Source organism: Peromyscus californicus, unplaced genomic scaffold (genome assembly GCF_007827085.1).
Source record: "Peromyscus californicus insignis strain IS unplaced genomic scaffold, ASM782708v3 Scaffold_6__1_contigs__length_162567912, whole genome shotgun sequence".
NCBI lineage: Eukaryota > Metazoa > Chordata > Mammalia > Rodentia > Cricetidae > Peromyscus > Peromyscus californicus.
In genome coordinates this window covers 68,072,954-68,084,828 of record NW_026294584.1, presented here as the reverse complement: position 1 = coordinate 68,084,828, position 11,875 = coordinate 68,072,954, and the positions used below count along the sequence as shown (strand labels likewise).

Here is an 11,875-nt window from a genome sequence, read left to right as displayed (position 1 = left end):
TTCCTTTTCTACTGCTGCTATAGCAAATTCTCACAACTTAGTGACTTCAAAAAATCAAATTTGGGCTCTGTAGAGGCCACCACAAGTCTCGGCAATCAAGGTGTCCACAATATTTTTAAAACGATGGCTAGTATTCTAAGACAGAGCCTCTGGCTGCAACCTTGAGTTTACAGGAAATACAGAGGTCAAGGGAACACAAGAAGTCCCCGAAGGGTGTAATGAGCCAAGTCCAGACATAGAAAGCTGCACTAACCAGGCGGTGGTGGCGCATGCCTTTAATCCCAGCACTCGGGAGGCAGAGGCAGGCGGATCTCTGTGAGTTCAAGGTCAACCTGGGCTACAGAGCGAGTTCCAGGAAAGGTGCAAAGCTACACAGAGAAATCCTGTCCCGGGAAAAACAAAAACAAACAAACAACAACAAAAAGCTGCACTAATGACTCACTTCTCCAAACACTGTCAGAACAAAAAAATGAAGGCAAACCACCGTTGGGAGTGTTAGGAATACATCAACCAGTTGCAATGTATGGATTTGGTCTAGAATCTTAATTCAAACAAACTTAAAAATGCATAAGGCGCCGGGCGGTGGTGGCGCACGCCTTTAATCCCAGCACTCGGGAGGCAGAGCCAGGCGGATCTCTGTGAGTTCGAGGCCAGCCTGGGCTACCAAGTGAGTTCCAGGAAAAGGCGCAAAGCTACACAGAGAAACCCTGTCTCGAAAAACCAAAAAAAAAAAAAAAAAATGCATAAGGCAATTAGGGAAATTGAAGCAGTGGCTGAATGCTTGATGATATTAAGAATGGGTTGATTGCCTTGGGCATTACAATGAGATAGTTACGGATTAAGCCACATGATGTCTGGGATTTGTATTAGAGTCACCTAGGGGCAAGGCCAGGGTTTGGTGGGGCAAGAGAAGAACTGGATAGACCAGACTATAGTGTGGCAGCAGCCAGGTGATGGAGACTTAGATACTCTTTAGTCCCCTTCGGCTTCTTCAGATGTTCTCAATTTTCTATAATCAAAAGAAATATCATAAAAGGTGGTTTAGGCAGTATGCATACTCTTTTATATGTTATTTTTTAAAATAAGGTTTCATGTTTCCCAGGCTGGCCCCGAACTTCCTATGTAGCTGAGGATGGTCTTGAAATGGATCCTTCGCCTCCCCTCCCCCAGTCTCCCCTCCCCCAGTGCTTGGATTACAAGTGTGCACCACCCCGTTCATCCTTCCTTCCTTCTTCCTTTCTTTCCTTTCTGAACAATTTGGTAAAAATATAGAGAAAAGAAGGCTAAAATTACACTTTTAAATACTGCTCAACAGACGCATAAGTAGTACAGGGCACACTCCTAATCAGATGTTATTCTGCCTCACAAAAGAAGAGATTAGTTACTCTTGTTGCAACAAAATATCCCACAAGAGCAACTCAAGGAAAGGATTACTCTAATTCACTGCTCCGGGGGTGCGCCGGAGCATCCAGACAGAGAAGAAACGGAGGTGGGAGCAGGAAGTGACTGGTCACATTGTGTCCAAAACAGGAAGCATAGAACATGGATACCGACTTCCTCTTTCTAATCAGTCCAGGACTCTAGCCCATGAGATGGACCACCTACACTTAGGGGAGTCTTCCACCTCAATGCACCTAGTTTACAAAATCCTCACCAACGTGCCCAAAGGCTTGTATCCTTGCTAATTCTGGGTCCTGCCAAATTAACAATATCAACCATCAGAGAAGGAAACTCTAAAACCCCAGCACAACACTGGTGAACCTGGGAAACGTTATTCTAAATGAAACAAGCCAGGCACAGGGACAACTTTTGTGTAGTGATTCCACTTACACTCAGTATGTAAGAGCCGTCAAATTCACAGAATGAGAAAGTAGAACAGAGGTTGCCCCAGGCAAGCAGGAGGAGAGGACAGGAGGATCACTGTCGGGAAAGATGAAAGCCAGTTGGAAATGGCCATCAGTAACAGACCATTGCATGGGTGTCTGCGGTATCACTGAGCTGCACACTTAACAAGAGACTAAAATGCCAAGTTTTTCACATATGTTTTAGCACATATGCATCAACAACCTCATTCAAACTTTGTAGTTGTCTTTTAGGACAGATTAAACTGCTAATCGATGCGTTTGACCTAAAGATATACCTGACTAGAGAGGCCATGGCTTTTGTCTGGGCTGCCTGCAGCTCCAGCACATAGTCTATAAAACACTGGACGGTATTGTTGGTGCTCATAATTTCCCAAGCAGTTTCCTCCTAATACATGTTGTCATTATCCGTGGTGGGTACATGATGTACCAGTGAATGGGCAGATCGGTATTTACTGACCACCTCACTCTTGTCTTTTTTTGTTAGAGATTCCCTGTGGTATAAAAACACTACTGCAAACTTATTTTTCCATGCATCTTAGATTTTTTAAAAAAAATCACATTAGCTTTTACAGAAAGATCCAAATTTCATGGAGTGGATGAGTCTGGAAAGTGGAGGGAGAAAGAGACTGGCCGCGGGTTGCAAGGAAGTCTGGAATGAGATGCAGGGAGGCGGGGAGGGGGTCATCAGGAATATAGCTGGGGTGTTTCCTGGGAAAGGAGGTGACACCTTCCTAGAGAAGTGAGAAGGCCAAAAGCGTTGGGGAGAATGGGCGGACTGTGGAGCTGGAGTTGGGGACAGGGACTGAGAGAAGGACACCGGGTGGTGTCCACGGTCACAGAGAGGTAACTGAAGAGAGTCATGGGAATGCCAAAGGTACGGAATTCTGGGAATCAAGTAGCAAGTGAGGGGAGTGTAAGCCTGGAGGGCAGCGGTGGTGACACATTTGATGTCGCAGTGTGCACTGGAAGACACCAGTCAGCAAGCACCTGGGACCTGCATCCCTCAACATCCTGGAAGAGGACTGGGAAAGTGAGTCAAAAGGATGACTGACCATAGGCTGGGGACAAGCCTGACGGACTCTGAGGGAAGCAACATCCCGGTTCCGCTCCCCTCCCTAGAGCTGCCCAGTCAATACCTAATCAATGTCGCTGCCATCCTGATGGCCTTGCCATGGATTAAACAGCGATAAAACGTCACACGTCACCTCCACTGTCACCACCACCCACCCTGGGGAACAATCCTTGCCAGTGCACCGTGTGCCAAGTAGTATTTTAAATGCTCTTGGGTTCTTCTGACATAATTTTCCCAGTAGCTCTCACGGGTTGTCGGCTGGTGAGGAGATGTAAGGCTCAAGGGTACACTGTCCCCAAGTTACACAGAGAGGCCACACCTCTGTGGCCTGGGCCACACCTCTGTGCCCTGGGTCACACTCCTCCTTCAGAAATCTGTACCCCGAGGCAGCACTCCAACTCCTAGCCCCCAGCCTTCTTGGGCAGCTTATTTTAACCTGAGCAACACACCCCACCTCCTTGGGGGTTTTATTCCTCTATCATTACACAAGAAAGCCCAGCTGTGTAGCCTTCAATTTCCTCTCTAGGTTTAGGGAAAGGATCTGAAAGTGAGAAACTAGAATCCAGTGGGGACAGAAAACCAAGTCTGAGAGCTGACCAGGGAAGGGGGAGGTGGGTGTTAGGAGGAATTGCCGGCTAAGATGGGAGCAAGGCAGCTCTTGATGTCCTGGATTCTCCCCTTTGGAGAAGGCCCAGGCTGAGCCACCTGCTGCACTATATTCTGTGTCCAGCAGGTGGCAATGTCCTCTTTAATGCCACAGGCCATCTTCAGCCTCCCAGTTAGACACACACCAATTTATTTCTTTGGAGTTAATTTTCAAAATCGTATTTGGTAACTTTGTATTTAACAATTGAAAGAGTTACATACATAATAAGTGTTTTCCAAAGCACTTTCATAGGTTTGTAATCCCACCGGTCACTAGAAATACATAGATTCTCATCTCTCCACATCCTCACCACTAAACGTCTTTCCATATTTCCCTTCCCCTAACTCCTCCCCGATCTTGCCCACCTTCTCCCTACTCCACACTTTCCTTCTCAGTCTTAGAAAACAAACAGTAAGAAAAAGCAAACAAACCAGAATTTGAGAAAGAAAAATAACAGAAAGCACAAGGAACACACACACACACACACACACACACACACACACACACACACACACCAAAAACCATAAAAACGTAAAATTGGAAGTCATAATATACAAGCAAAAGATCAGTAAGACCAAAAAAAAAAAAGTCCAAACAAAGCACTCTGAGACAAAAAGTCTCCAAAATCTCCACTGAGTTCCTTTAGTGTTGACCATCTCCTGTTGGCCATGGAGCCTACCCACCCTTAAGTGCGGTTAATATACCCCATGAGACTCCACGGGAGAAAATGGATTTTTCCTTTGCAAGTGAATGCCAGCTAGAGACAGCGTCTTGGCGAGGGATGGGAGCTCCCGGCCACTTTTCCCTCTCACTGCTGGGACCCCGGCTGGCTTGAACCCATGCAGGACCGTACATGCTCCACAGTCTCCGTGAGTTCACATGTTCTCTGGAGTCTTCCATCCCCTCTCACTCTTGGGACCTTTCTACCTCCTCTTCTGTATAACTTCCTGATCCCTGAGAGGAGAGTTTTTCAATTATTTTATCTTATATTTTGATTTCACAATGAGTATTTTAATGTTAAGTTTCCCTTTTATTGAAAATAGATTTTTTCTCATATAATGTATCCTGATTTACAATTTCCCCTCCCATCCAGATTCACCCCCTCTCTGTCTCTCAGTAGAAAACAAACAGATTTCTGTGGGATAATAATGAATAGAATAAGACCAAACAAAAACTTACGTCAGAATGGGACAAAAGAAACAAACAAGAAAAAGAGTCCAAGAAAATACACAAGAAACAGATATAGATGCAGTGACTCATTCTTACACTCAGAAATCCCACAAAAAACTAAACTAGAAGCCATAATACACACACACACAAAGCACCTGTAGTGTAAAAAGAGAGAAAAAAAAGATGAAAAATAAGATTAAAAAAAAAAGCTCCAACATGACATTATGAGACAAGAACCTCCAAAGACGTCATTGTGTTAGTTTTCCATTGGTCATCTGCTGCTGCGCGCGCAGCCTGCCCTTAAGAGTAGTTTGTCTCCCCAGTGAGACGCCCTTGGAGGAAACTAACTTTTCATTTTCAAGTGTTATCAGGTAGAGATAGCTTCTGAGTTAAGGATGTGGGCATGTGTCCACTTCTCCTTTCGTCTCTAGGACTTTACCTGGTGCAGACCCGTGCCAACCCTGGGAATGCTGCCTGAGTGTCTGTGAGTTCACGTGTGCATTGGTCCTGGTGATCTACACAGCCTTCCTTCCTCCATCCCCTCTGGCTCTTACCCCCTTTTCTGCCTCCTCTTCTGCAGGGTTCCCTGAGCCCTGAGGGGAGGGAGTTGATGGAGACACCCTGTTTAGAGCTGACACACTCCGCTGTAGGAACTCCCCAGGAAGGCCCTAGCTGCCCACCTGGTGCCGACAGCATCCTTTGTTCCCATCACCCGAGGTGCTAAGTCAGATGGTGCCTGGGGCTGTGGCACTCCGCCCTCCCTGGCTCCAGTAAGCTGCCTCCCCCTGTCCTCACTCTGTCTCCCGTGGACCTGCCAAGTCTCCATGACTGGGAGAGATGCAGGAAGGACAAGTGAGGAAATGGAGCCGCTCTTTGCTTCCTTCCCAAGTTCAAGCAGAAACGTGTTCATCTTTTCGTGTTTTGACTAGTACATGGCATTCAGTTTTAGTTAGTGGCTTGGCCCTGGAGAATGAATTGCCCAGGAGGAAAGCTGATGCGGAGGCAGCCCCCACTCCTACGGCTGGACCAGTCACTACAATACAGGAGTTTTCACGTACTCTTTGGTAAACTGGCTCCTTGGTGCCTCTGACTGGCCCAGCTGCCATGACCCTTTGGAACTCTCTACAGTTCCCACAATGCAACAGGAAGTAATTCCTGACCCAGCAGAAGCTGTTGGTTCCAGGGCAGTTCCAGCTGTTTGGGGCTGCAGCCAGGCCAGCGTATTGTCACTAATTCAATAACACACCCAGGTAAGACTGGCCAGGAAGTGTGAGGACCTGAACAGATTTGATCTGGGGGCAGAGGCAGAGCCATTCCACAGAGTGTTGTTTTTGTTTTGTTGTTGTTGTTTGATTGAGCTTAGGATCAAACCCAGGGTCTTGCGCTTGCTAGGCAAGCTCTCTACCACTGAGCTAAATCCCCAACCCCCAGAGTGTGTTTTAACACGTGGTGTGGGGAGGGGATGGCTTTAGAGTATCTGTTGCGCTATTATGAGTATGCTTTCAACATGAACTCCATAATAATGCAATGAAAAAGTGAGTCAAGATCACAGGCCAGAGAAATCCACACAAATCAACGCTACGCTGGCTTAAAACATAACACAAGTTCTACTTACAACAAAGAAACACACACACACACACACACACACACACACACACACACACACACACACTCTAATTGTTTCAGAAAGTAGATTTTGTCATGGAAGTAATTTTTAAATTCTGGGAAAAGAAAAATAAAAGCAATGGATACAAATGGAAAATGGGCATCAGCTTAAGACACTCAGAACAGTGAGATCAGCACCATCTTTAGGTGAGAGATGAGTGTGCTTCACATCATCTAAGTAACTAAGAAGGGGATGTGGGAGCTCCTACGCTCCTAGGGTCCCGGTTGACTGGGCCTCATTCTCATAGTCTCCCTCCCCCCCAGTGACCAGGCTTCACTCCTACAGTGTTTCCCCCACTGACTAGACTTCACTCTCACAGTGATCCCACTAGCTGGGCTCCCTACCAAAGGGACCCCCTTGGCTGGGTCACTTACCAGCACTTAGCACCAAAGAATGGAACGAAAAAAAAAAACCAAAAACGAAGTAGCTGGTGCTTGAGGTCCCAGAGTCCCCACGTGGTGGCGCTGGTGTCGAAACGCCGCTCTGCTTGACACCAACGCTATCTTTGCCACCGGACAAGGCGGTCTGCCAATTAAGATAATGCCACTAAATATGAGCGTCTAAGCGATAAAGAGCTATATAAAAATGCTGATTATTAAGAACGGTGTGCTAGCCGGGTGGTGGTGGCCGGGCGGTGGTGGCGCACGTCTTTAATTCCAGCACTCAGGAGGCAGAGCCAGATGGATATCTGTGAGTTCGAGGCCAGCCTGGTCTACAGAGCGAGCTCCAGGAAAGGCGCAAAGCTACACAGAGAAACCCTGTCTCGAAAAACCACAAACAAACAAACAAACAAACAAAAAACCGGTGTGCTCCCTGCAGCTCTCCTTAAGTTTCTACCATCACAGATTTAGATGCTGGAGAGAAGATACCAGTCTGGTTTGTCTGCATCACAGCAACAAATGCAGAGTGAGGACCTGTCTGTGCTCAACTAAAGCCTCCGTGACAGATGGAAAAGGAAATCGACATACTTAATGCATAGAGACAGAAGGCTGAAGACGGTGAACACGGGAGTCTACCGAGCTCAGGAGCTGGCTTCTTCAGCCTGTTGCATCCCTGATTCCCAATGTCACCCCTTTAACACTTTATTGGCCCCTCCCTGCACCCCAGCAAAGCAGAGATGGTAGGAGAAACTCCACTTTGGTAACACATCAGGTGGCAGAATTTAATCCCCTGGGGAAAATGCTGGAACTGGATGAGGCCAGCTGTAGGGCGATGCTGAATTACCTCACTTCGATTTCTCATCGGTGACATATTAGGGCTCTTTTCCAGACAGTGGGTGCACTCCTTCCTTGCTCGGGACCAATATTTATGAGTTCCTGGCTTCAGGACACTATTATAAGCAGGTATATATATATATATATATATATATATATATATATATATATATACACACACACATATATATACCTGCTTATAATATAATATACATGTATATACACAATATAATATACATGCATATACATATATACATAATTCTATATTTCAATAAAATATGGTTCAGGAGACAAAGACAGCCAAGATCTCATCTGAGTTGCAGTACCAATAGGAATAACACAAGGAAACCGAAGGAGGGGGAAAGCGGGACATGGTAACATGCTTTTATTTTTAGCACTTGGGAGGCAGAAACAAGCACATCTTCGAGTTCAAAGCCAGCCTACCGTACATAGTTTCACAACAACCAAGACACCAGGACGCTTGGTAACAGCTTACCATGTTCATGAAAAGAACAAAAGCAGTAGAAAAACCACAAAACCTAAACAGAAACAAATAGGGAGAGGGTTTATCAAAACAAATAGGGAGAGGGTTTATCAAAACAAATAGGGAGAGGGTTTATCAAACATTTCTTTTAAGACAGAGCTAGAAAACCCCCGAGGGGGTGCACCGTTCCTGGAGATACTGCAATACCAGGTCGATGCGTGGAGTGGACGGAGCAAGCTCCTGTTCCAACTCCTAGTTCCAAAAATCTATTTAATATGTTGTCCTCGGATAGAGGACGTATCAGATATCAAACTGATAAGAACAGATACTACACTTGATCTTAGCCAAAAGGCCGAGAAGCGATGCTGAACACAGCGCCCATACCGAGGCCGTCCTCTCATCGTCCCTCTTAAACTCATGGTGAGCTTCGAGCGCGGCTCTGTCTCCGTTCTGTGGCCCCACCTCTCCCGTGATCACCACTGGACTCTGCTATAGATTTTCCATGCCCCTCAGGTTTCACAAGAAACTTCGAATGCGCGAGAGACCCTCGCATTTCTCCCCAAGAGAAGCGTGGTCTCCCAGAGATTTGCATGCTCCGCCCTGCCGCGGAGGGGCGTGGCCACCGCGAGCCGACTCCACCCCGGAGCTGTCCAAGGATCCCTGTGTGAGAGGCAGACTTCCTCTTATGTTGCAAGTGAAGACTGGGGCAAAGGATGACAAGATGAGCTGCAAAGCAGTTTAAGGGAGGGAGCTCTTGGAGGCCGGCGGTCCGTTCTTTGTCGAAGACAACATGATGACGTACAAGACACACAAGAAAAGCCCAGACTTTAGTATACTTAGTTAATTAAGTAGCTAATTAGTTTATAAACAAGATTTCACAACATAGCCCTGCCTGGCTTCAAATTTGTGATTCTTCTGCCTCGGTCTCCCAGGTCCTAGGATTGTAGGTATGGCATCTAAAAGTTGAGAAGCACATTTCCCGTGGTGTGGCTTGGATTCTTCCTTCCTTCCTTCCTTCCTTCCTTCCTTCCTTCCTTCCTTCCTTCCTTCCTTCCTTCCTTATTTCTTTCCCCTTTTTCTGAGGCAAGGTGCTCTGGAACTCAATATATAGTCCATGTTATGGGGTAGTCACCAGATAAGACTGCTCAGACAAGGGTTTAAGCCAATAGAAAGTCTGTGTTAAGCCGGCCAGCAGCTACACTGCCTGTTTGGGATCCCAGTGTACCACTGAACCTTTCTCAGGGTGAACTTTTAAGCACAAAAACCATATCCTGGGTTGACATACTTCAGCTAACAAGAACAGTTAGCCAGAAGCAGAACTACAGAAGCCAAAAAGCAAGGTTGGTACATTTAGAGACTGCCAGAACTATGGACTTTGATGGATTAGGCCTTTGTTTTAGTTTTGACAGGTTGTATTGTCTATATGCTGAGTTTTACAGCCTGAATGGTACTGCCATCATGGAGTCAGTTGTGCTAAGGTCTGGGAGTGTACTAGGGTCTAGTGCCCTGTTATAGTCCATACTGGCTTTGAACTTGAAATCTTCCTGCCTCAGCATCCTGAGTGCTGGAATTACGAGCTTGGGCCACCATTTTTTGTTTGTTTGTGTTTTTCAGACAGAGTTTCTCTGTGTAGCCTTGGCTATCCTGGAACTCAGAGACCCACCTGCCTCCAATCACTGAGATTAAAGAAGTGTGCCACCATGCCCAGCTCTGGATTTATTAATTTATTTATTTTTCTGAGCCAAATTTGAAGCAAGCTTTATTAAATACTGGCCAAGACCATGGACACTGGCTAGGTCCATACCCGGGACTCCCAGAGTATGGCCGTGAATTACATTAGTTAGAGGCTTATAAAGGCAAAACCCCCAAGGCTTCGTACTTCCCACCTTCGTCCAATCAGGGGCAACCATACATCCTGACATACTTCTTGCCTCTCACCTACTATGATCAAGCACGTCTTGCGCAGTTGGGGCAACCAAGCTTGGGCATGGTGGCACACTTCTTTAATCTCAGTGATTGGAGGCAGGTGGGTCTCTGAGTTCCAGGATAGCCAAGGCTACACAGAGAAACTCTGTCTGAAAAACACAAACAAACAAAAAATGGTGGCCCAAGCTTCTTTTTTAAAATAATTAATTAATTAACTAACTAATTAATTAATTGCTGTGGGATGGTCCGTAGGTCAAATTGCTCTGATTGGTCAATAAATAAAACACTAATTGGCCAGTAGCCAGGCAGGAAGTATAGGTGGGACTAACAGAGAGGAGAATTGAGAGAATAGGAAGGGGAAGGGAGACACTGCCAGTCGCCACCATGACAAGCAGTATGTGAAGATGCTCGTAAGCCACGAGCCACATGGCAAGGTATAGATTTATAGAAATGGATTAATTTAAGATACAAGAACAGTTAGCAAGAAGCCTGCCATGGCCATACAGTTTGTAAATAATATAAGAGTCTGTGTGTTTATTTTATAAGTGGGCTCCGGGACTGGTGGGACTTGGTGGAAGCTGGAGAGAAACTCTACAGTTACAATTAATTAATTTTTTTTATCAGCTTGATACAGTACAAATTCTTATCCTAATAGTGAAATTTTTCCTTGAGGTTTGCCCAGTGATTGAGTAAAACCAAAACTTATTATAAGCCATAGTCATCCCTTGCTATGTAGCCTCCCTGGTTCTGTGGGTTGCAGTCTGATTGTTCTTTGCTTTATATCTAGAATCCACTTATGAGTGAGTACACACCATGTTTGTCCTTCTGGGTTTGGGTTACCTCACTCAGGATGATATTTTCTAGTTCCATCCATTTGCCTGCAAATTTCATGCTGTCATTGTTTTTCTCTGCTGAGTAGTACTCCATTGTGTATATGTACCACATTTTCTTAATCCATTCTTCAGTTGACAGGCGTCTAGGTTGTTTCCAGGTTCTGGCTATTACAAATAGTGCTGCTATGAACATAATTGAGCATGTATCTTTGTGGTATGATTGAGCATTCCTTGGGTATATGTCCAAGAGTGGTATGGCTGGGTCTTGAGGTAGATTGATTCCCAATTTTCTAAGAAACTGCCATACTGATTTCCACAGTGGCTGTACAAGTTTGCATTCCCACCAACAGTGGAGGAGTGTTCGCTTTGCTCCACATCCTCTCCAACATAGACTGTCATTAGTGTTTTTGATCATAGCCATTCTGACAGGTATAAAGTGGTATCTCAGAGTCGTTTTGATTTGCATTTCTCTGATGATTAAGGATGTTGAGCATTTCTTTAAATGTCTTTCAGCCATTTGTGATTCTTCTTTTGAGAATTCTCTATTTAGCTCTTTAGCCCATTTTTTAATTGGATTGTTCAGTATTTTGATGACTCATTTCTTGAGTTCTTTATATACTTTGGAGATCAGTCCTCTGTCAGATGTGGGGTTGGTGAAAGTCTTTTCCCATTCTGTAGGCTGTCTTTTTGTCTTATTGACCATGTCTTTTGATCTATAAAAGCTTCTCAGTTTCAAGAGGTCCCATTTATTAATTGTTGTGCTCAGTGACTGTGCTATTGGTGTTATATTTAGGAAATGATCTCCTGTGCCAATGCATTCAAGAGTACTTCCTACTTTCTCTTCTATTAAGTTTAGTGTAACTGGATTTATGTTGAGGTCTTTGATCCACTTGGACTTGAGTTTTGTGCACGGTGACAGATATGGCTCTATTTGTAATCTTTTACATATTGACATCCAGTTATGCCAGCACCATTTGTTGAAGATAGTTTCTTTTTTCT

The 11,875-nt window shown here is 45.2% G+C and overlaps 1 non-coding gene across 1 annotated transcript; it reads right to left on the bottom strand.

Annotated features, from left to right (window-relative positions):
- Nucleotides 1–8,290: 8,290 nt before the first annotated feature.
- Nucleotides 8,291–8,481, bottom strand: LOC128100244 (U2 spliceosomal RNA). Its single transcript, XR_008214754.1, has one exon. It is a non-coding gene; the product is annotated as a U2 spliceosomal RNA (small nuclear RNA).
- Between the last annotated feature and the right edge of the window lie 3,394 nt (nucleotides 8,482–11,875).